This window comes from Nicotiana tabacum, chromosome 17 (assembly GCF_000715075.1).
Source record: "Nicotiana tabacum cultivar K326 chromosome 17, ASM71507v2, whole genome shotgun sequence".
NCBI lineage: Eukaryota > Viridiplantae > Streptophyta > Magnoliopsida > Solanales > Solanaceae > Nicotiana > Nicotiana tabacum.
This window is the reverse complement of record NC_134096.1, coordinates 50,116,099-50,139,258: the sequence shown is the minus strand read 5'-3', so window position 1 is coordinate 50,139,258 and position 23,160 is coordinate 50,116,099. Positions and strand designations below refer to the sequence as shown.

General features: G+C 37.8%; 1 pseudogene; it reads left to right on the top strand.

Moving 5' to 3' along the window:
* The first annotated feature begins 883 nt into the window (after nucleotides 1-883).
* Nucleotides 884-13,019, top strand: LOC142171840 (BURP domain protein RD22-like; annotated as a pseudogene).
* Nucleotides 13,020-23,160: the final 10,141 nt, after the last annotated feature.

Genomic DNA, 23,160 nt, shown 5'->3' with positions numbered 1-23,160 from the left:
TAGAAGTCAGTAGTGAAAATAATGAGCAACGGAGATAAAGCTGAATAGCATTATTCAATTAAGAATATAAAATGTAATTTATAATCTCGAGAACCAAACTTGAATACTTTACTGATCACTGACCTTCATAGTTATCCCTAAAAAATAATCGGAGAAAATCCAAATATATGCATGTACTTCAGAAAATGGTATAAGGATACACTCGTTATACTATTGGATTATATATACCCTGCAATAATATTTTGGGTACAAATATACCCCTTATTTAAACGGAGGACACGTGTCATCGTCTTATTGACAAATTCTAAATATTTTCTAATTAATTAAAAATACTCATTATCCATACCAGAAAAATAATTTTATAAAGAAATTATTTTTTTTGTAAAAACTGAAAAAATCTGATTTTGTTTTTACTTAAAACTGAAAAAAACGAAAATATTTTTTTTTATTTTTTACAAAAAAATTTGCTTAAAAAAAAAATGAAAAATATTTTTTAAAACAATATTTTTGTAAAAACTGAAAAATAAAACTGAAAAATAATTTTCTAAAGCAATTAAGAACTGAAACAAAACTGAATTTTTTTAACTAATAACTGAAAAAAAGAAAATATTTGTTTTCTGTTTTTACAAAAATATTTCTTTAGAAAATTGCTTTTCAGTTTTTATTTTTTAGATTGCTTTAGAAATTATTTTTCAGTTTTTTTTAAAGCAATATTTTTATAAAAACTGAAAAAAAATATTTTCGATTTTTTTATTTTTTTATTTTTTTTCACTAAGTGAGTACGTAGTGCATTTTTCGCCTATAAATAAAGGGCAGTTCTACGTCCATCCAAGTTTTGCTTTCAGTCCTTTAGCTATTTCTACGATATCTATCATATATAACAATGAAGTTGCAGCTGGGCTACTCCCTCACAATCTTCTTGGTGTGTAGCATTTTTAGATAGTTTATCTTTTCACAATTTATTTAAGTTTCATCCTTGCCTAGTTATCATTTCATTCTGAAAATAGTACACACATACATCCTGATTTTAAAAGAATATTTATACTTGAGAAGGTATATAATTTTCGCACGATACTTCAATCAATACTTATATGCTCATATTACATATAGTACTCAATGACAGATCAAATCATAAGTATTTTCGAAAAAGGAAGGATTATTGTTTAGATGGAAGATACTGATAAAAAAAACTGTTTATTGTTTTATATATGTAGCTATGCTTTTTTGGAAAGTACTCATGCAGCGATATCTCCGGAGGTTTATTGGAAAGTGAAATTGCCCAACACTCAAACCCCCAAAGTCATCAAAGATTACCTTCCCCGACCAGGTTAATTTGTCTTCAACCGGAGAATATTGTTTTACATAACATATAACAACAATAACAATTACGTCTTAATTCCAAACATACTACAATCAGCTATACAAATCCTTACCGATCATATTTTACATTACATGTTGAGAGAATGTTTGTCGATCGCTTCATTATTTGTCTTCATGCATATTGTGACTTAATTATATTTGTTTTATTAAGAGGAAATGGGTGAACATAGCCATTTAAAGAAGAAAATTTTTGTTTCCTACAAAGATCTTTTATATTATTTTCATAGCTATTATGTATACAAATAAAAACATATTGTACACAAAGATATACTGCTCCAAATAAATTTGTAAATTGATGGAGCTACAAAACCAAAGGACCAATTTGGAATATTGTTGTATCCCTGGAAAGGCGAACATACCACAATGAGGTAAATTGGTCAACATAGCCCTTTATAATTTGAATAAAAGAAAATGTTCATGCAAAGATCTCTTATATTTTATTTTCATATTTCTTATGTGTAAAAATAAAAATCTCTTGTGAAAAAGACAAAACTAAAAATAAATTTGTAAAGTGCTAAAAGACCAATTGATGTACAGAGTTTTGACGAAGACAATACCAGCCTAAGTATATTCTTTGTTGTCTGATACACAATGGAACTGAAAAAGGTAGAATGAATTTTGAAAATCAGCGTAGTTTTTTGTGAAGATTGCAAGAAGTAATTCAAACATCACTATGTAGGTGTTTATATAATGTACGTAGTGGAAAAATGGGTATATGGATATAGTCTGGACTTAGCAATATAATTATATGTTTTTCATAAATTCTTCAGTCTTGGTAATATTGAAGAAATTTCTATGCTAATTAAAGAAGGTCAAAAGAAAAACAAATTAAGTGAATGAAATGAATTCTCCACATTCTTTCCTGACATGAATGGTGAAAAGAGGGAGATTACCAATTATTCTAGTTCTCTGTAAGATAGTATGAGATTCAGTTAAAATCGACAGGATTGAAGAAAACTCTTTTTCTTGAAACAGAATCATTAATGAAACCACTTAATGTTGTCATTATTCAACTATTTGGTGACAATGATTGCCATCGTTGTTTTACAGATGATGTTGTTCCTGAGCTAAAACAAGATAATTACTCTAACATTAAGAAGAAAGTATACTATGGTTTAAGTGGATATATAGCCATTAGCTGGCATCATGCTGCTACAGAGGAATATCTTCGTGAGCTGGAAAAATACAACACTAACACTAAAGAGAAAGCTGCTACAAAGTATGATCGTCGTGTGCTAAAAAAGGAAAACCCTAGCATGAATTGTGCTACTAACAAGAATGAGCTCCGACAAGTAACTGATGAAGGAAGCAGTTCAGAGACTGATCTTAAAGATGATCATCCTTTGAAACAGTACTTCTTAGTAGAAAATTACTTGGAGAAAGGAAAAGTGATCAGCTTTCCCTCTCTCCTAAATAAAAATGAAGCACCCTTTTTGCCTCGCCAATTTGTGAAATCGATTCCCTTCTCAATGGAGAAAATCTCAGAGATTCTCAATCATTTTTCGATAGACAGTGGATCAAAGGATGCTTAAACAATTGAGAAACCAATCAAACTTCGTGAAGAGCCAGAAGTGGAACATAAAGAGAAGCAAATATGTGCAACTTCTTTGGAGTCTATGGTAGATATCAGCTTATCCATGCTCGGGACAAACAATATCCTCGCAATTACATCAGAGGTACAAGGGAAAACCCAGAAATCGCAAAGATACACCATTGAAGAAGTTCAACAGATAGCTGATGGAGATAATATGGTTGATAGGTTATATGTATCCCTGTTATGTTTTGATGATCTAACAAACTTATTGATAAGAACCGGATAAGGAACCTGTTACACATCCTCAAGTACTTAAAGAACAACAAGTCTTAGTTCGGGGACGTGGTTCAACTCTTCAGAGCCAAAGGAACAACAGAGGAAACAGATAGCCACCAGTTCCCGTTAGTGACTGTACAAGTCAACTCTCCACAGCTGTAAAGTTGCTGCCTGCACACGCAACAGTGCAAAAATAGTGCAGCAGTTAACTTTATGGGGAATGCCCTTTACCTAACTTGCTTACACCATTCAAGTGATGTGACAAATGAGTTATTTACATCAAGCAAAGGTCAAACAAAACATTCGCACATTTAAGAATTGATCAAGCATTTTCTCTAAGGTCTGTGCCAATCTTGCAAGTAATTCTCAAGGGCATCAAGAACAAAGAACAACATAACAAAGGACGAGTTTCATGTATTGAGTCATTACATATCCTTAGTTGTGTTGCACCTTTGTTAAAGTTCTTTACTTGTAAATCCTACTTAGCTTAGTTAGAAGCATTGTGTAGGAAATCTTTGTAAATCATAAACCCTTGTGTTTGTATCTTGGCTAGAGTTAGTCGAGTTGTAAAGTCTTTGTAATAGAGTTATTACAAAGTTTCTTGTAATAGAGTTGTTACAAGTTAGTGAGGGATTAAGAGGTTAATTCCTAGGTTACAATAGGTTGTAATCTAAAGTTTGCTCAGCAGTGAAGTTGAAATCCTACAAGGGTAGGTCGTGGTTTTTAATCCCGTGAGCTTGGAGTTTTCCACGTAAAACTTCTTTGTCTCATTTACCTACTGCAGTGTGCATGTGTTCTATGGGAACTAATAGAGAACCTGGTTCTCTATATAGTTTGGTGGACCCTTAAAATTCTATCAATTGGTATCAGAGCGGGTTCTTTCTATCAAGCTAACACCTAGAAAGGATCCGCATGGCTGCTCCACCAAACTTTGAAGAAGGTCAGTCTACCTGCAGGCCACCAAGGTTCAATGGGCAGTACTATGGATGGTGGAAGACTATGATGCAGGACTTTATCATGGCTGAAGATTCAGAGCTATGTGATGTTATTTGTGACAGACCCTTTGTTCCCACCAAGAATCTTGGCGCCCCAACTGTAGCCTTTACAAAGACGAGGAAGGAATTCAATGATGTTGATCGAAAGGCCATAGAAAAGAACTTTAGAGCAAAGAAAATTCTTGTGTGTGGCATTGGTCCTGATGAATATAACAGGATATCAGCCTGCAAATCAGCAAAAGAAATCTGGGAGGCTCTTCAGACAGCTCACGAAGGAACAACACAGGTTAAGCAATCCAAGATCGACATGCTCATAATTGAATACGAGCTCTTCAGGATGAATGATGATGAATCCATCCAAGATATGCATACTCGCTTCACCTCCATCATTAATGAGCTTCAATCTCTTGGTGAAACTATTCCAAGAAACAAGCTTGTCAGGAAAATCCTTAGTGTACTGCCCAGTTCTTGGAAAAGCTAAGTGAAGCGAAGGACTTGCAGACACTGACCATAGATGAACTTGTCGGCATTCTGAAAACATATTAAATGAAGAAGAAGAAGGACAATGAAAGAAGAGAACCCAAAGGGGAGAAGAACCTGGTCCTCAGGACAGACAACAATGATTCAAGTAGTGAGGATGGTGATATGGCTTACTTGACAAGAAGATTCTAGAAGATGGTTCGCAGGAATGGAGGCATTCCAAAAAGGGGAAGTTCTAGCAAGCCAAAAAATTATCACCTCTGTCATAAATGTGGCAAGCTAGGACACTTCATCAAGGATTGACCTCTCCTAAAGAAAGATCAGTACAAAAATAACTTTGACAAAGTAGCCAAGAGGAACCCGGTTCCTGATAAACGCTTCAAGCGAAAGAATGTCGCTGACAATGTTGTAAAGCAAGCTCTTGCTGCATGGGGAGACTCCTCCAGCGAATCTGAAGAAGAAAATGATCATAGTGATAGTTCAATGATGGCAGTGGAAAGTGAAGCAACTGAGTATGATGCAATCTTCACCTTGATGGCTCTGTCTGATGATGATGAAGATGATGAGGTAATTTTCTGGATGTTCAGATAAATCTGAAATCTTATTCTCCTAAAAAACTCATGTCTTTGGCAAATGTGTTAATTGATTCTTATCACAACCTTATAAATTATAAAGATGCTTTAATTGTAGAGTTAGGAGAAGCAGAACAAACCAGAGATGACTTAGTAATCGTTGTTGGTGATTTAAAGGAAACAATTGATAACCTGAAGAAAGAGAAGGATGCCTTAGATGAAAGAACTGCACATATAGAACATGAAATAGATGATCTAATGGTCGCTATGGTAGACCTAAAAGAGAACCTTGAGTGCGTAAGAAAGGAAAAAGAAGTCTTACCTAAGAGAGTTGCTAACATTGAGCATGAGAGAGATGACCTATTAGTGGTGGTAGTGGACTTGAAGGAAACAATTGGGGAACTTAAAATGGAGAGTAGGCCTGAAAATTCTCAAAAGGGAAAGGAAGTTCCAAGTGAGGCACACATTAAGCTTGAAAGTGAGTTAAGTTCAGTGAAGTCTAGTCTGTGTGCTGAGCTTGAGAAAAACAAACAACTTCAGGAATAACTAGGTAGAGTGAAGAGTGATATTGAAAATCACTCAAGTGGACCTGGTCCTCTGATGCTATCACTGCCATGTACACCAATAATAGGGGAACAGGCAGGGGATTGGGTTCCAAAGGAAAAAGATTCCCTACAACCCTCATAGCAAGTACATTACTGTACATGACAATTGGCTTTGCACTCACTGCGGTAACACTGGGTACTTTAAAGAAAACTATATGGCCAGATTTCAGTCACAGCAGAAAAACAAAGTTTTTGCTAAAACAAGTAACTACTGGTAGAGAACCTGGTCCCTCATATAAAAAATGCATAATGCCTTCTTGGACTAGAAGATCCCTCATTCACCCATTTCCTCATTACAAGGGACCCAAACTCGTTTGGGTTCCTAAGTCTAACTCCTGATTTTCTTGTGCACGGAACAGTGAAAGGAAGCAGCCTACAATGGTACATGGATAGTGGTTGCTCAAAGCATATGACTGGAAGTACAAATGAATTCCTTTCACTTAAGGCCCTGCAAGGAGGGAGTGTATTCTTTGGAAATGACAAGAAAGGATATATTCTCGGAGTTGAAAGGATTAGGAAGTCTTTCTCACACTCAATTAAAAATATATACTACGTGAACGGGTTGAAGTATAGCTTGATAAGTATTTCCCAAATCCGTTACAAGGGAAACAAGGTGGAATTTGTGTCAAAAATATGTACAGTCACAAACCTAGTGACTGGTGAGGTGGTGCTAGTGGCAAGAAGATACAAAAATATCTGTGTTGCTGATTTTGAGTCTCTACAGAATGGTGATCTCATCTGTCTAAGTGCTGTTGATGATGATGCTAAATTATGGCATAGGAGGATGGGACATGCAAGCTTCATGTTGCTGAACAAATTGGTCAGGAAGAACCTGGTTCGTGGTCTGCCCAAGTCAAGCTTCAAAGATCACAAAGTGTGTGATGCATGTGTAAAAGGCAAACAAGTCAGATCCTCATTCAAGCCCAAAAATGAAATCAGTACCTCAAGGCCACTTGATCTTCTTCACATGGATCTATGTGGACCTATGAGGGTGCCAAGCAGAGGAGGAAGGAAGTACATCTTTGTGATAGTTGATGACTACTCCAGATTCACCTGGACTTTATTTCTCAGAACCAAGGATGAAACTTTTGAAGTGTTCGTTGCTTTTGTCAAGAAGATCCAAGTGAAGATAGGTAATAAGGTAGCCTGCATCAGGTATGATCATGGGACAGAGTTTGACAATGCCAAATTTGATGAGTTCTGTACAGAAAATGGTATCACTCACAATTTCTCAGCTCCAAGAACACCTCAACAAAATGGTGTTGTGGAAAGGGAGAATAGAACTCTTGAAGACATGGCAAGGACAATGTTGATTGATAGTGGGATTGAAAAGAATTTCTGGGCAGAAGCTGTCAACACTACTTGCTACTTGGTGAACAGGTGCATGATCAAGTCCCTTCTGAACAAGACTCCATATGAACTGTTGAATGGAAGGAAGTCCAAGCTGACACATCTAAGGACTTTTGGGTGTAAATGCTTTGTTCTCAACAATGGAAAGGAAGCCCTTGGAAAATTGATGCCAAAAGTGATGAAGGAATCTTTCTGGGATACTCATCTCAAAGCAAAGCTTACAAAGTATACAACAAAAGGAATGTGTTGAGGAAAGTATACATGTGATCTTTGATGAATATCACCTCTCCTGTGAGAAAGACAGACATGCTAATCAAGATTGAGAACCTTTATCTGTTCCAGGAGAAGTTATTGACATGGCAAATGGAAAAGTAGACATGATGAGTCATGTAAAGGAATCCAGTGAAGATGATGCGAGTACACCTCCATCTATTCGAGAGGAACCTGGTCCCCTGATCACACCAACTGAAGCTGAGTTGTTGATGCAGTCCAAGGTACTCCACTTGCTGAAGTAAGAAGCACCCAAGAACCTCAGTAAGATATACCTGGGTCCTCTGCCAATGAGATTCATACACCAAATTGGAATCACAAAAGCTCACATCCTCTTGACAACATAATCACCCCTCTTGACTCATGAATTCAAACCAGATCAAAAGCAAGAAAAGAAACTCACTTGCCTTTTCAGCCTTTCTTTCCCAAATAGAGCCCAAAAATATCAAAGAAGCGTTGAAAGATGCAGACTTGATCATAACCATGCAAGAGGAGCTGCATCAATTTGAAAGAAATAAGGTATGGCACCTGGTTCCTCGACCTGCAGATCGAACTATTATAGGGACCAGGAGGGTATTCAGGAACAAACTTGATGAGTTTGGAAATACAACAAGAAACAAGGAAAGCCTTGTAGTTCAAGGCTACAATCAGGAAGAAGGGATTGATTATGATGAAACAATTTCTCCAGTTACTTCGAATGGAAGCTATTAGAATTCTTATTGCCTTTGCATCTCATATGGAGTTCACATTGTTCCAAATGGATGTCAAAAGTGCATTTCTAAATGGCTACCTGAAAGAAGTTTTTGTCAAGCAGCCTCCTGGATTTGAGTGTCACGAGCATCCTGAGCATGTATTCAAGCTGGACAAGGCATTGTATGGGATAAAGCAGGCTCCCCGGGCTTGAAATGAGGGAGGAACCTGCTCATTGTTCAGAAGCAGAATATGTAGCAGCTGCCTCTTGCTGTGCTCAACTGTTGTGGATTAAGTAGCAGCTAGAACATTTCAAGACAATGTTGAGAGAGGGCTTATCTGCATGAAATTTTGCAGCACAGAAGATCAAATTGCAGATATCTTCACCAAAGCACTGAGCAGAGAGCACTTTGAAAATAATCGCTTGGCACTAGGGTTGATGAAGTCTAGGTAGGGACCTGGTCCCTTGATGATTGGCTATGAAAGAAATGTACAGGTAAAATAGCTAAAAAGTATTTTCTGGCAAAGTCTAACTCACCTCTATACCGTTACAGGTAGACATGCATGACGATTACAGAGCAGACAAGTAGCTAATGCATTGCACGTTGGTCAAAGGACGAGGCTTACATTTTCAAACTCTATCAGGGAACCTGGTTCCTTTGACACGGGTTAGTAGTTCTTTTTTACTCTCATGCATAATTCTTTAAACGTCTGAAATGGTGCCATGTCATTATACTGTCAGTTTCTTTTTGCTTCTTGAATCAAAGCGTCTCACCCTTTATCAAGTGACCTGATTACCCAAAATTGATACCCAACCGATCTCTAGCTCATCTCAAATAAATCCATTCACAGTCACTTTCAGAACTGTTCATATCACGAATCTAAAATTTCCCTTTTTCCTTCTTCAAACTTTCTTCTTCAACTAATTACACTCCACCATGTCTGACAATCAGGAAACACAAAATGTCCCAAGCATCGTCTCCACTGTTTCCCCATCCGTTGAAACATAAGTGATAGAGCCCACACTCCGTGCTCCGACAAGTCCAAACCCTAAGCTAGAGTCACAACCACCCTCTGCTTCCTCTCCAACCCAGTCGAGTTCTGGTTCTCATCGGAGTCGCAAAACATTGACTCCCAGGAAATTTATAGTTGTGACCTCTACTTCTACCTCGCCGGAAAAGATGGTTGACGAAGACATAATGGATGGAGAAGAAAATTAAGAAATTTCTAGTCTACTAGTGGAATAAAGTTTTGTTAAAGAACAAGGTATGGGTCATACCAGTCATGAATCGACAATGGAAGCCCCGGGCTTGGATCCTACATGTAATGATCCTCTTATGCTTTGTGAAGTTACTTTGGAGTTACAAGAACAGGAAGCTATAGAAAATATACTTTCAATCACTGCTGAGGGAAGTTTGATTGGAGGTTTTGAGGGTGTGCCTGAGTTTCAGGGGGAAGATAATGGTACAAAGTTCGAGGGAAGGGACCTGGTGCCTGTAAAACATCTGGCACCAAACAGCACTACTGGGGAACTTCCCGATGGACCTTATCCCTCCACACATGAGAAGCACTATGCTCCTACTTGGGATGAAACTCCTTGTTCTTCTAAAGAACCCCAGGTCAGAACTGATCCCGCTCTCTCTCCTTATTTCTATGCTGAGCCATTGGCCATTGTTCCTTCCGAGATGCGATCTCTGTCTGAGGAGGAAAATGAAGGGAGTAAAGATGTCTATGACAATGTGGCTCTTGTGAGCTTCATCAAGGCTAGGAGTAATCAGGCAACTCCCCAAGAGTCAAACTTCTAAGAGACCTATCAATAGGTTGCAGAAGAAGGAAGAATTTGAGTCAGTTTTAAGGAAAAGCAAACAAGAAAAGAAGAAGAGGATATTGGTGAAAGATGAAAAGGTTGTAAATGAGAAGGTAGTGCCTCCTGCACTAGTTGTTAATGTTGATGATGAGGTAGAAGAGGAACCCAGTTCCTTGGTTCGTAAGTCCTCAAAGAAACTTTCCAAAGTCCAAAAGGGAGTCATCTGTGAGTAAAATGGTCTTGAGCAAGGTTGAGGATGAAAAATCTTGTGAAAAGGTAGTTGAGGAATCAGGGGAACAAGTGACATAAGAATCAGTTGAAAAAGTGTCTGCAAAAAGAGTGTTTGGGAAATCTGCTAAGAAAGGAAAGAGTGCTCGCACATCAGTAAAAATGAAGGGTGATGCTAGTGAGGAACCTAGTTCCTCCAAAAAGACCAAGATTGCTGATACCCAGGATGCTAGCAAGGAAAAATTGAAAAATCAAAAGGTGTTGTGGGGCCGTACATTTGCCCTTGATAGTCTGGATATGGATGGAATGTGCCAATTGGTGGAGATCTGTGAATCCAACAATGGACACACTTGTTCACAGGTGACTGTCCCAAAGTTTATGAGGACAAAGTGCGCAGTCTTTATGCCAACATCTTTACAGTTGAGGATGATTATATTTGTGTGATGGTGAATGGTGTTGATCTTGTGATGGACTCTGCTATGCTGGGAACTATCTTGGGAGTGCCTGCTGAGGGTTTGTCTTCTGTTCATGGAACCTGCTCTTCGAACTTTAGAAATGCTATCTTGAAGGATAAGGCAGTTCAGCAAGGGGAACGAGTACACAAGAAGGCCCTCCTTCCAGTGTACTAACTGCTGTTTGAATTGGTGAACAAGGTTTTGCTCCCTCGTGCAGAAAGAAGGTCCATTACATATCGACTAGACCTGGTTCTCATGGAAGCACTGGATGGCTACAGAACTATCAACCTACCTGACATCATGATAGAACACATGCAGAAGGTGGCAGAGTTCAAGAATGGTAATCATGGGCTACCTTACGGGTTCCGCCTTACTAAGGTTTTTGAGTTCTTCAAAGTCCCTTTAGGAAAAGCTAATGTGTGTAATCGTAAGCAAACCTTCTCCAAGACCACCCTCGAGGAATGTAAATTCATTGATAAGGTTGGAGAGGTTGGCAGCACTTCTACTATCTCCCAGTTGATCAACGCCCAAAACAGTGCCATTGATGAGATAAGGAAGCTGAAGGCAAGGAATGCCATTCTTGAGGGTCAGCTTCAAGAGGAACCTGGTTCCCGCAGCTCTCACAACACAGAGGTTTCCTTTCTGACCAAAGAAAATTCCGACCTCTGGAAACAGGTTGAGGACCTGAAGCAGAAACTGCTTAATGAGCAGATGTCACCTAATGCTCGAATGGACATCCTTTTTAAAAACCCTTCCTCTTCATCTAAGCCTTCCGCTTCCAGTGCTCCCTAGAACATGTTCCCAGTGTCAAGTTCCTAGTATCCGTCCTTTGTTTTTAGTCTTAATGATGTTTATGACTGGTACCTTTTGTTGTTTTTATTTTGTGGATGTTTTGGTAACAATGGAACTGCTCCCTACTTAATTTCCAAAAATTAATGAAAGTTTCATCCTTTTGCTATGTATGTCTTGCTCTTTTGCTCTGTTTTTAGTCATGATTGTGTGCACACATGTGGCATGAGTTAACCAAGCCAGAATTCTTTTTGCTTATTTCTTGCTACCGATCTTTTTATGATGCCAAAAGGGGAAAAATAATTGAGGGGAACAAGCTGGGGAACAGATTCAGGGGGAATACATGTTATGTGTATGTCATTCTGGCTCTTAAGAGAAACTTCAATTATAAGTTTGTCATCATCAAAAAGGTAGAAATTGATAGGTTATATGTATCCCTATTATGTTTTGATGATCTAACAAACTTATTGATAAGAACCAGATAAGGAACCTGTTACACATCCTCAAGTACTTAAAGATTAACAAGTCTCAGTTCGGGGACGTGGTTCAACTCTTTAGAGTCAAAGGAACAACATAGGGAACAGATGGCCACCAGTTCCCGTTGGTGACTGTACAAGTCAACTCCCCACAGCTGTACAATTGCTACCTGCACACGTAACAGTGCAAAAATAGTGCAGCAATCAACTTTATGGGGAATGCCCTTTACCTAACTTACTTACATCATTCAAGTGATGTCACACATGAGTTATTTACATCAAGCAAAGGTAAAATAAAACATTCGCACATTCAATAATTGATCAAGCATTTTCTCTCAAGTCTGTGCCAATCTTGCAAGTGATTCTCAAGGGCATCAAGAACAAAGAACAACATAACGAAGGACCAGTTTCATGTATTGAGTCATTACATGTCCTTAGTTGTGTTTCACCTTTGTTAAAGTTCTTTACTTTTAATTCCTACTTAGCTTAGTTAGAAGCATTGTGTAGAAAATCTTTGTAAATCATAAACCCTTTGTGTTTATATCTTGGCTAGAGTTAGTCGAGTTGTAAAGTTTTTGAAATAGAGTTATTACAAAGTGTCTTGAAATAAAGTTGTTACAAGTTAGTGAGGGATTTAGAGGTTAATTCCTAGGTTACAATAGGCTGTAATCTAATGTTTGCTCAGGAGTGAAGTTGAAATTCTACAAGGGTAGGTCGTGGTTTTTAATCCCGTGAGCTGGGAGTTTTCCACATAAAATTTCTTTGTCTCATTTACCTACTGTAGCGTGCGTGTGTTATGTGGGAACTAATAGAGAACTTGGTTCTCTATATAGTTTGGTGGACCCTTAAATTCTATCAATATGGTATGCCACAAGCTTAACTACGCATATGCATTGTATTATTGTCATTTTGGAGGAAGCACCAAAACATTAATGGTATCTATGGTTGATGATGATGGAACAAAAGTGAAAGCACTGTCAGTGTGCCACAAAGATACATCTTTTTGGAACCCAAAGGCATTCCCTTTTGTATTTCTAAAAGTTAAGCCTAGAACTACACCAATTTGCCATTTTCTTCAAGATGAACAAATCGTCTTTGTCCCTTCTAAATAGGCCCAATAAGCTAATGAATAAGTGTTTACACCATCCTCGATTGCCCTTTATAAAGCGTGGTCGATCGCTTTCCTTTCTGGTACTTCACGTTTCATTTGTAATGTGTCTTTATAATAAATGGAAATGATCCTAGCTTCATGGTATCTTTTGTATGAACCCGAAAGATATCATTGATTCTTAGCCTTGTGAAATATTTTCAAGGTGTATGACGAGCGCAAAACACATTTAAATATGCTTGCTAGTCGAATATAGTATAATATAATATCGTATCACCCAGGGATTGGAGTTAAATAATATTATCGTAATTTGTAGCTAAATTGCTATCTAAGGTGATCAACAATTTAGATTTATGTGATTAAAACTACAATTAACTAAGAATCTAGAGCTACTGACTAATGACATTTGCAACCAAGGTAAGCAAGGAAGATATCAGTGGGAGAAAGTAGGGGTTAATTGGATAGGTGAAAAATAATTGTTGGGATCTAACTCTAGATAATTCACTTCAAATATTTATGTGAGTCTCTCGAATTCACTCAATTATTAGTTAAAACATTTAGTAGAAACTCCTCTCTCGATTAAGTCTCAACCTCACAAGATGAACCTATTTATGCACGTGAAGATATGCAAGAATGTGAAGTGGATTGGTCTTTAGGAGAACCTCTCTCGATTATCCTCCTAACTAGGTTTAATCAACAATCCAACTAGCCTCTTTCGATTTCTAAGAAGAATTAATGAACTCAACCAACAAGATAATGCAAAGATATCACAAGTTATACCTCTCTCGATTACATGAACATGTGAATATAGATGCAATAATGAAATCATCCAAAATGATTCAATACATAGAGACTAGTGTTATAATCCACAAACAAATATCAATACACGAAATCCATCAAATCCTAAAGAGAACTACTCCATAGATGTGGAGCAATTCATCACAAATATGTTTAAAGTAAAGGAAAATATAAAACGATCCAAACTCGTGTCTTGAGATTGAATGATGAACTCCTTGTGCTTTTTCTCTCCCACTTCTCCTTAACCTCCTTAGGTCATAGATGCGTCAAAAGTCCCGAAAAATAACGTTTTCCCATGTATTTATAGCAAGTAGGGTCGGCCCCAGACGAAATCAACTTCTCCTACGCGAAATAGGGCAATTACTCTGTAATATTTGCACAGGCGCGCCGCATGGGGTGACGCGCCAGGTGGAGCATTAGTGGGGAAATCTAGAGGGCTAGTTATGACAGGCAACAGGCATTTTGCATAGCCGCAGCACGCCACGCGCCGTGCTAGTGATGTTTTCTTAGAGTACGGAATTTTCCTTGCTTTTTGATATAGAGATGTGGTTTTCGACCCCCCGAACGTGATCCCGGCTTAATCCCTTGGGCTTTTACTTAGACTTCAAAGCTCCAAATAACTCGAATTAATTCCATACATCTACATAGCTCGGAATCACTCCTACAAGGCATAAAAACGGAATAAGTACAAAACACTAGCGATTAAAGCTCAAACACAATAAAAGTACAGTAAGTTAGAGTGCAATAAGCGACTAAAACACGAGATTATAGCCTACCATCAACACCCTACACTTAAACCATTGCTCGTCCTCGAGCAATCAAACTACAATTCACATAGAACATGACATTTTTACAACAACTCTCATAACTCATCACACCAATAATATTTAAAATAGATTAAGCACTCTAACGTAACATCCTCGCCTCAATATTTTACTCACCAGCACTATGCATTATTTATAACCCGCTCACTTACTCTAACATAGAGGTCAAAGACATTACATTTCCTTCATGAATCAAGTGCCCTTACACCACATTAAAGAGTAGTTCCACACACCATGAAATTTAAGAACAATTAGGAACTCAAGATAGAAAGAATTCACTCACTCTCAGAAATAACATTCATATGCCACAAAAGATGCACCATAGGCTTTCCCGTAGTGTGCTACTCTACTAATTGAGCTCGTTCAGTCAAGGATCAAGTAGGACTTTCATTGGTTGTAATGTAGCATGTGGGATGGGTAGGATACATTTAGATATAAGGGTGACTATACCTCCCTAAACACTTTAATACACACATTTAACCGTTCAAAACTCCACACTTATGTCAAACCATAAATCCACCTTCACATCAATATACACTAACTCCCAACTTTTTTAAGCACAATTATATCAAGTGTTACCACTATCAAGGAATATTTTGCACAATTAACAACTTATTTTTTTCTTTCCTTTTCTTATTCAATTCAAGTGGCTCTTACTTTTTCAAAACAATGCACCTTCTTCCTCATTTCATTAGTTCCACTCAAAAGCCAAGCCAATCACCCAACACTTCAAATTTTACAAAGTTCATAATAAATTCCAGTGCTTACGAGAGGTAAATATTTCAAATAGATGGTCAATTCAAACAAATGGATAAGGCTTTTAATGTGGTCGGCAAAGAAACAGGCTCAACGGGGTTAACTAAGATACATAACAATTAGGTGGGTAATAGTTTATAACTGGCTCAACAAAGAAATGCCTATATCACTTCCACGACTGAACAAAACTACCATTTCGCTTTGCAAACACACGGGGCAAGTTCTAGACATCAAATGCAATGCACAAAATAACACAAAACCTCACACACACATGGCACATAACTCACTCAAGATTGGATCATCAAGACACTTTAGTCAAAGCAGTTAAGCAAAGTTAAGATCATACAATTTAAGGTACTTATACAAGACTCAAAAACTTAGCCTAAGCGTCACAACTAAAGCAATCACTATTCTCAAGGCATAATAAAGTTAAGATACATTGTCTTCTATTTAATTCATAGCACAAGGTTTCCTACTTCTAAAAAAAATTAAAAACTAACAACACCCGGTTCAAACAGAAACCCTTGGAAAAGAACCGCGGTACAAAGAAAAACCAAGGGAAAATCATTACACTACTTAACAAAAGAAAATCTTTTTGTCTTTTTCTTTCAACTTTAATCCCTCAAGAAACCCGTCGAATGATATCCATCGTCGCGAAAAATCGATTTTTTTTCAATTTTTATGTTATTCAATTTTTTTTCTATCTCTCACCTACTAAAAAAAAACTAAACAAACACATATACATACAACACACAATTATCCCCCACCCCACACTTTAAATTGTGGCAAGTCCCTATGACATACAATTAAAAAGAATAAGGTAAACGAAACTTCGCTGAACATCTAGTCGCGGTCTGAGTCGAAGTCGGGATCCATTCCTCGCCTTCGAACTGATGCACACATCCATGCCGACAGCTTCTTCTCAGCCTTCTTGGGGTGCACCCCACACTTATCTTTCTCACTCGCCGCAACATTATCCTTTGAGTCCTTCACTTTCCAATCAACACTCACAGCTGGCCTCTCTTTTTTAACCCCTATTTCCATATTTATCTCGAAAGTTACAGTTTCCTTACCCACTCTAAACATGATATTTCTCTCGTGTATATCTAATATTGCTCTACCCGTTGCTAAGAATGGTCTTCCTAAGATGAGGGGGACCTATCCACTACTGATTTTGAATTCGTAAAGCCCTAGGGCATTGAATTCCACTATAAAAATGGGTCTTTAATGTTCTTACAAATCGAACAGATTCTAACACCAACAAATCAAAGCAACCTGAACTCTGAAAAGTCATAAACACTAAGAAATTAGGGTTTCTGATAATTAGATCTCTTACTATTTTTCCTCTCTTTGCCGAGTTCTTTGATGGTTCAAGCTTGAAAGTTTTCTATGATCTTTGAGCAACAAAGGGAAATCGTTTGGTATGCTGCCCTTTACAAGGTCAACACCTTTCTTTCCCCTTTCTGTTTTTCACCTCTCTAAATGATTTAGATATGGAAATGTTATGTTCTGTGGATCATAATTATGCTGTATGTGTTGGACATGTTTGATAGTCATGTTTTTGGTAGTATAATAATCCTTTACGAGTAGCCTATTATGTTATGATTCCTTAAGTGACATTGGATTAGTTGAATGATAACTATTAATCTTTGTTCTGAGCTTTTCCTATAGTCTTTATGCCTAAAGTCTTATATGTTTATCTTCAATGTAGACTTCATATTTCTCAGTGACCCATGATGAGCCTATTCCTATTTTATTGCACTTCTATAATTTTATGAGTTTTAAAAGCTAAGTGTGTTACTTGGTAGCTATTGAAATTTGAGTTTGTTCAAGACTTGTGTCCTTGTCCCTAAACCTTAAGTTTGAACTTACAATGTTCAAGAACTTTCTTGTCTACCTGTGTTTGTTAAAACTGCTTTTGAATTAGCACTATGGTCTTTATTCTGCTTGATTACAATCATTGATAAACCAATCATGTTCATGTTTCCATTTTACCAATAATACTATTATAATGTCCACCTTTGCATATCATTTCCCTGCATCTTATATGGTTGTAGTCAGGTTCATTATGTGGTAATATTAACTGATATACCATAGGTCCATGTCACTTAACTAAGTTAAAGGAATCTGAGTACCTAGATGCTTTCTTCTCTGTATATGTACCTGCTAATTCTAAGAGTGATATTTGAGCTGTCACTAGGACTTTCCCATGATCATTTTTAACTATTATATGCGTAAGAAACTATCTTACTTACATCAACATGTTCCTTCCTCATGAATCGTTGCTGCATATACATTCTGTAAGATTAACTATTTTCCTCGTTTAAAGTAAGTCATGATTTGTTTAGACAAATTCAACTAGTAATTGTTGCATAACTAGGTTTGTCTGTTCCATAATCAATTGAGATCTTCATACACATGTGCAATACATCCTTGTCCTCAGTCTTTGATCCCCTGATGATTTTTGAAAAGTTTGCATGCTCTGCAGTTAGCTTATCTCTCATGAAGAAATGATCTAGGCCTACTGTTAAAACCAAATGATAGAATTGAAGCATTGTTACTTTATACCTCTATGCTGAGCTACATTCATGTTGAGTTTAAACTTGTTTGATACAATGTTTTCATCTCCTTCTCCACTTGCCTGATCAGTTTGATTATGTAATGTGTAGAGTTCTTATACCTGTTTGAAGTCACTACTTCATTTATTCTGCCCATAAGCAGTTGACTAAATGTTTCTACCCTTTGCTTAAATCTGCAACACCATACTTTGTTTTGAACCATGCCCAGTCCTTCTTCCTACTATTGATCTAAAATTGGATTTTACTCTCAAACCTTATTGAAGTCCATTTGTTGATGGTGTTTGAACATGATAACTGGCTGATATCGTTAGAAGCATGATCCTGTTGATACCTTAGGGATGCTATGTTTAAATCTATGAGTGTGTAATCATGATAAGAATTCAGTCCCATGACCTTGATTATATCTTTGAAATAATTGTTGACTATGGTTGTTGGTTTGAATTTGCCTAGATATTTTAAGTTTCCAAGTAATATTATCGATGCCTGTTTGAATATGTTATGCCTTAGTGATTCATTCTTGTAATAATGTGATTGTGAAACTGTGTATATTCTAAACTTAGCCCCTCTCCCTTTAGTTTTCCTTGATACTATTTCTCTTGTATTATTTTATTAAGAGGAAAGTATATATGCTGTGGTAGGTAATACTTTAGTATTTAGTTCACATTGGAAGGGCCTCATTGGCACATAAACCCCTAAGGAAAATATGTCGTTAGTGATTAAGGGTATTTGAGAGCGGAGTTCGACTTTAGGTTAGGCTGTCCTCCCCGGCACAAGCAATGCCCTAGGCCTTGATTCCCTTGGGAACTTTGAAGTGTCGGGGGATCCTAAGGGAGCTTCGACCTTGAGAGGGGTTCCCTCCTTTGCTTTTAATTCATTGACACATTCCGTTCTTTAAGGGTTTAGTATTTAAAGACAACGAAAGGTTTCCAATGTGAATTACTCACTAAGTAAATCCACCACATTAATATATAATTTCATCTACCTTGTTAATATTGTTCTTGCTTTAATTAACTGTTCACGTATTTGTCATGTACATCGAAAATGCCTTGTAGTTGGAATATGTTAAATGTATTGGATATATATCTAATAACCTTCTTATTTTTTCACATGTACATCTGTTTGGGCCTATGAGTTCTTGATGAACTCAGGCCCAATTCTAGCTCTATTGCACCGCGTCCAGGGATCCAAAGCCAGATGTGTTCGCTCTTCTTTACTGTTGGGCCCATCTTCTTGAGGCCCAATCCCAGAGTCCAGTCCTCTTTCCCTCAACTTTTTTATCATTATTACCGCCTCATTAATTTAGTTTACCGCCTCTACTAGTTTAATGTTTAGGTGTATTTATTATGTCTTTATTGTTGTTTTGCTTCTCATGTATATAACACTCATATATAAGAACACATGCTTTCCTTTTTCCTTTATGATTTAGTATCATATGAACTTAGGCAAGCCTTAAACAATATAAGATTTTTAAAAAGGGAAAATCAACTAATCGTACGTTTTTAGTTCGCAAGTTGTAATCTGCTCACTAATTGCTACGTTTTCACTTACCCTTCTCTTCTTTAAAAGATTTTGAAACACAGAACTTCGTCAAAAGCAGGCCTATTTCTAAAAGGAAAACCATATTTCAACTCTCGTTTTCTCAAAGGAAAAATTAGAACTTCAGAAAATCGTCGCTTCAAGGAATTTCCAGCAAATGACCTTTTCTTCGAAAATCCTTCGAAACTAAGGTAAATCTTAGATATGCTTTATCTCAAACATTCTTTTATAATTATGTAAATAACCATCTCCCAAATCAAAGTGTTTTCATAACTCAATCTCTTTATTTTAAAATTTACGCCACTTATTTGCCAATTTCATATTCTTTTAACATCTCTTATGAACCCTTTCATAAATTCATATCCTTTTAAGACTCTGCATTCTTTATCATCCTTAGATGTATAGTAAGCAACCTTTCTTATTATTAATCAAAGATTTTTATAAATAATTGATACCAAACTTAGTCTAAATCCTATGGAGCTACCTCAGGTAGATTTTAAGGGGTGCCTAACACCTTCCCCTTAGAAGAAAAAGAATCCTTACCCATAATCTCACCGGTTAGAAGACCCGTAAGCAACATGAATTAATAACGAAATAGGTACCATAGCATACCTTTAAATATTAGGTGAAAACTCTCTTTTCTCAACAATAGAGAAACCACAAGTTGAATCATATCTTGGCTAGTGCTAAATAAGGTGTAACAACATGGCGACTCTGCGTGGGATATCACACTTAGGTTCTGACCTTAGCAGATTTAGACTAATTTGACTTCTAGATTTATTTATACTTTGCTTTGATTATAATCGAAATTGAAATTACCTGTTTACATGCCTTATTTTCTCTTTACAATTATCTGCTCTTTATGCTCACTATGCTATATTGATGCTACACCCTTGCTTGTTACTGCTTTATATACACTGTCATCATATCTCTTCCAATCGAGTCTTGGTCGTACACTATAACACATAATGGCCCGCGAGGGTTGTCTTTTACACCCCTCCGAACCTTCTTTTCAAAACTCTCTAGTTTCAGAGAATTAGTTTGTCGGGTCAACTGACATAATTTCTCGCGGTTCTATGTCCAATTCAAAAGTAGGAAACACTCTACTCTAGTAAAATAGGTCATACTGCATAAACCCTAGGTGAGTTGGTCCCACGTACTAACATACAATTAGGACAACCACTTTGATGTCAATGGGTCATGCACCCGACGACATAATTTCTGTGGAAAGACACACAAATATGACAAGACACTTATGGATCCGAAGCAAACACTTGCCCAAATATAGTTTCTTCTACCCACCTCAGAAAATGGAAATCAACCAGAACATCCCTGAAATTAGCATGGTAATGGGAGCACCACATAAGCTGAAACAGTGGTGGAAGAATATTCATCGGGAACACGAAGACGAAGTTCGGATGCACCTAGGGGCATTAACTAAATTGTTGAACATCCGAGCAAACAAAGTGCTCACTCGCCTATTGATAGAATTTTGGGATCCAGCTAAAGTGGTATTCAAATTTGCCGAATGTGAGCTGGTGCTGACATTGGAGGAAGTCACAAGTTTTACGGATTTCATTCAATGGAAGAAAGCTAGTGCTGCTAATTACTATGCCCGGCTATCGGTTCTTGGATTCTCTAGGTCTTACCAACAGTAGAAGTCTCAAAAGTATCGAGGATGGATGGGTAAGCCTCGACCAGATGTTTGACAAGTTTGGGCACCGTGAAATCTACGAGTGGTATTCAGGGGAGTTTCAATGCGATCAAGTGACATGGGAAAGCCTCAGGCCTATCACTTTCGCAATGGAACTATTAGGACTATTGGTCTTCACACAGTGAAGGGGCCGTATCAACATCAACCTGTTACCAGTGGTCCTGGCAACATTCTGTGGCAATCTTCAAGCTACTTTAGTGCCGATGGTGTTAGCCGAAAGGCTAAGAGCCTTATCCGCCTGTGCACGAGGATATAATGTTTTCAAAGGATGCAACTTGTTCCTGTAGATTTGGGCTACTGAACACTTTTTCAACGGGAGGCTACTATCGACTACTTCGTAGGTATCAATAATATTACCCGCAACCACAATGAAAGAATGAGGCACTGGATTTACCCACATGGGCAAAAGGAATGGAGGGAAACACTAACCAATTTGATAGGAGAATGGATCAACTGGAAACTCTCTTGGTTATGTGGAAGAGCAATCTTGAGGACTCCCCAAAGGTACTTCATTGAGTTGATCGGATTAGAAGGCATTCAGTCGTACTCACATATGCGGGTCCTCAGACAATTTGGTATGATCCAAAATGTGTTGTGGACAAGGAGTGCGTTGTACGAGGATGACTATAATGGCCAGATCCCAATTCCCAGGATAAGTAAACTGCAAGAAGAGTGGAATGACTTGGTAACAATGCCTATTGGTCAAAATTCCTGGTGCACCCCCGAGTACTACGTCTGGATTAAAGAAAAAGAAGAACTGGCCCGCCCGAGCAGAGATGGTATAGCTTGGTTAGAGGATGCAGTGGTTGCTTTGAAGATTTACCATGAGATCCTACCACACTATCTTCTGACCACATCAATGCATTGTCGGGTGGTCCTGGGATCCATTGACCATATGTTGCCACCAGCTGAAGAAGATGATCGGGTGGTAGAATGCATCCAGATAGAGTCGAGTACAAAACTAGAAGAAGATCCAGAAGAGGAGTATGGATTCAATGATGATGAAGAAGAGTTTGAGGAAGACCCGGAGGAGGATCAGGAAGTGGAGCCAGAAGAAGAGAAGGGCCCAGGAGGTGAATCAGGGGACGTTTATTAGAATTGGTTGATTTCCCTTCCTTTCCCCTACTTTGTACCTTTACCCCTAGTTCTCTCTTTTACTTTCCAAAAGGGCAACTATCTAAACCCATGCAACCTTTTGATGTAATCCTTGTTCTGGCTTGTATCAGTCCAAATTATCAATGAAAACAAATCGCTTCAGATCTAAATGTGTCAGGTCTAAATGTTTGTCAAGCATCCGCAAATTAGGCCTACCTCTGGCAATGAGAGGTCCCCGCGAATTCTAGGAAAACGCTAGCTGTAATGCACGAATTATCTGCTTTATGTGATTTCTTGCCCGCATAAATGAAGAAACTAACTCTTACTCTTTTTCTTTTTCTGTCTTCTTATTTTTTTATTTTGCTTTATTAATACCCCTTAAGAAGAAAAGAAAGTTGGTTTGCGTCGACTAAAATTGGCGGAGCCACCATACAATCTAAGGTCTAAGGGAAAAATGTCAGCTACAGAAGACCCAACTGAACATGCTCTGGTCGTAGCCGACAGCCCAGGGCGATCGGGGGAAAAGGACAACACTAGGAATGATGAGCACGTGGCCAGGATTATCCAAGAAATGGAATCCTTAAGAGAAGAGGTACAGCATATCAGAGAATTGGCACACCTGGCCGTGACAACACTTCCTCAACCACCCAGATTCCCTACTTTAGATTCACATCCAGATTATTTTCCTTCAACATCACGCAAAAACAACAACACTCCAACCTCAACCCCCACTGCCTAAGTTATACCTCTGGTAACACCTGCTAACCCTCCAAATCCTCCTATTCACACCCCTACGTACCACAATATCCTTGGACATCATAAAACCCGCCTATTACCACTAAT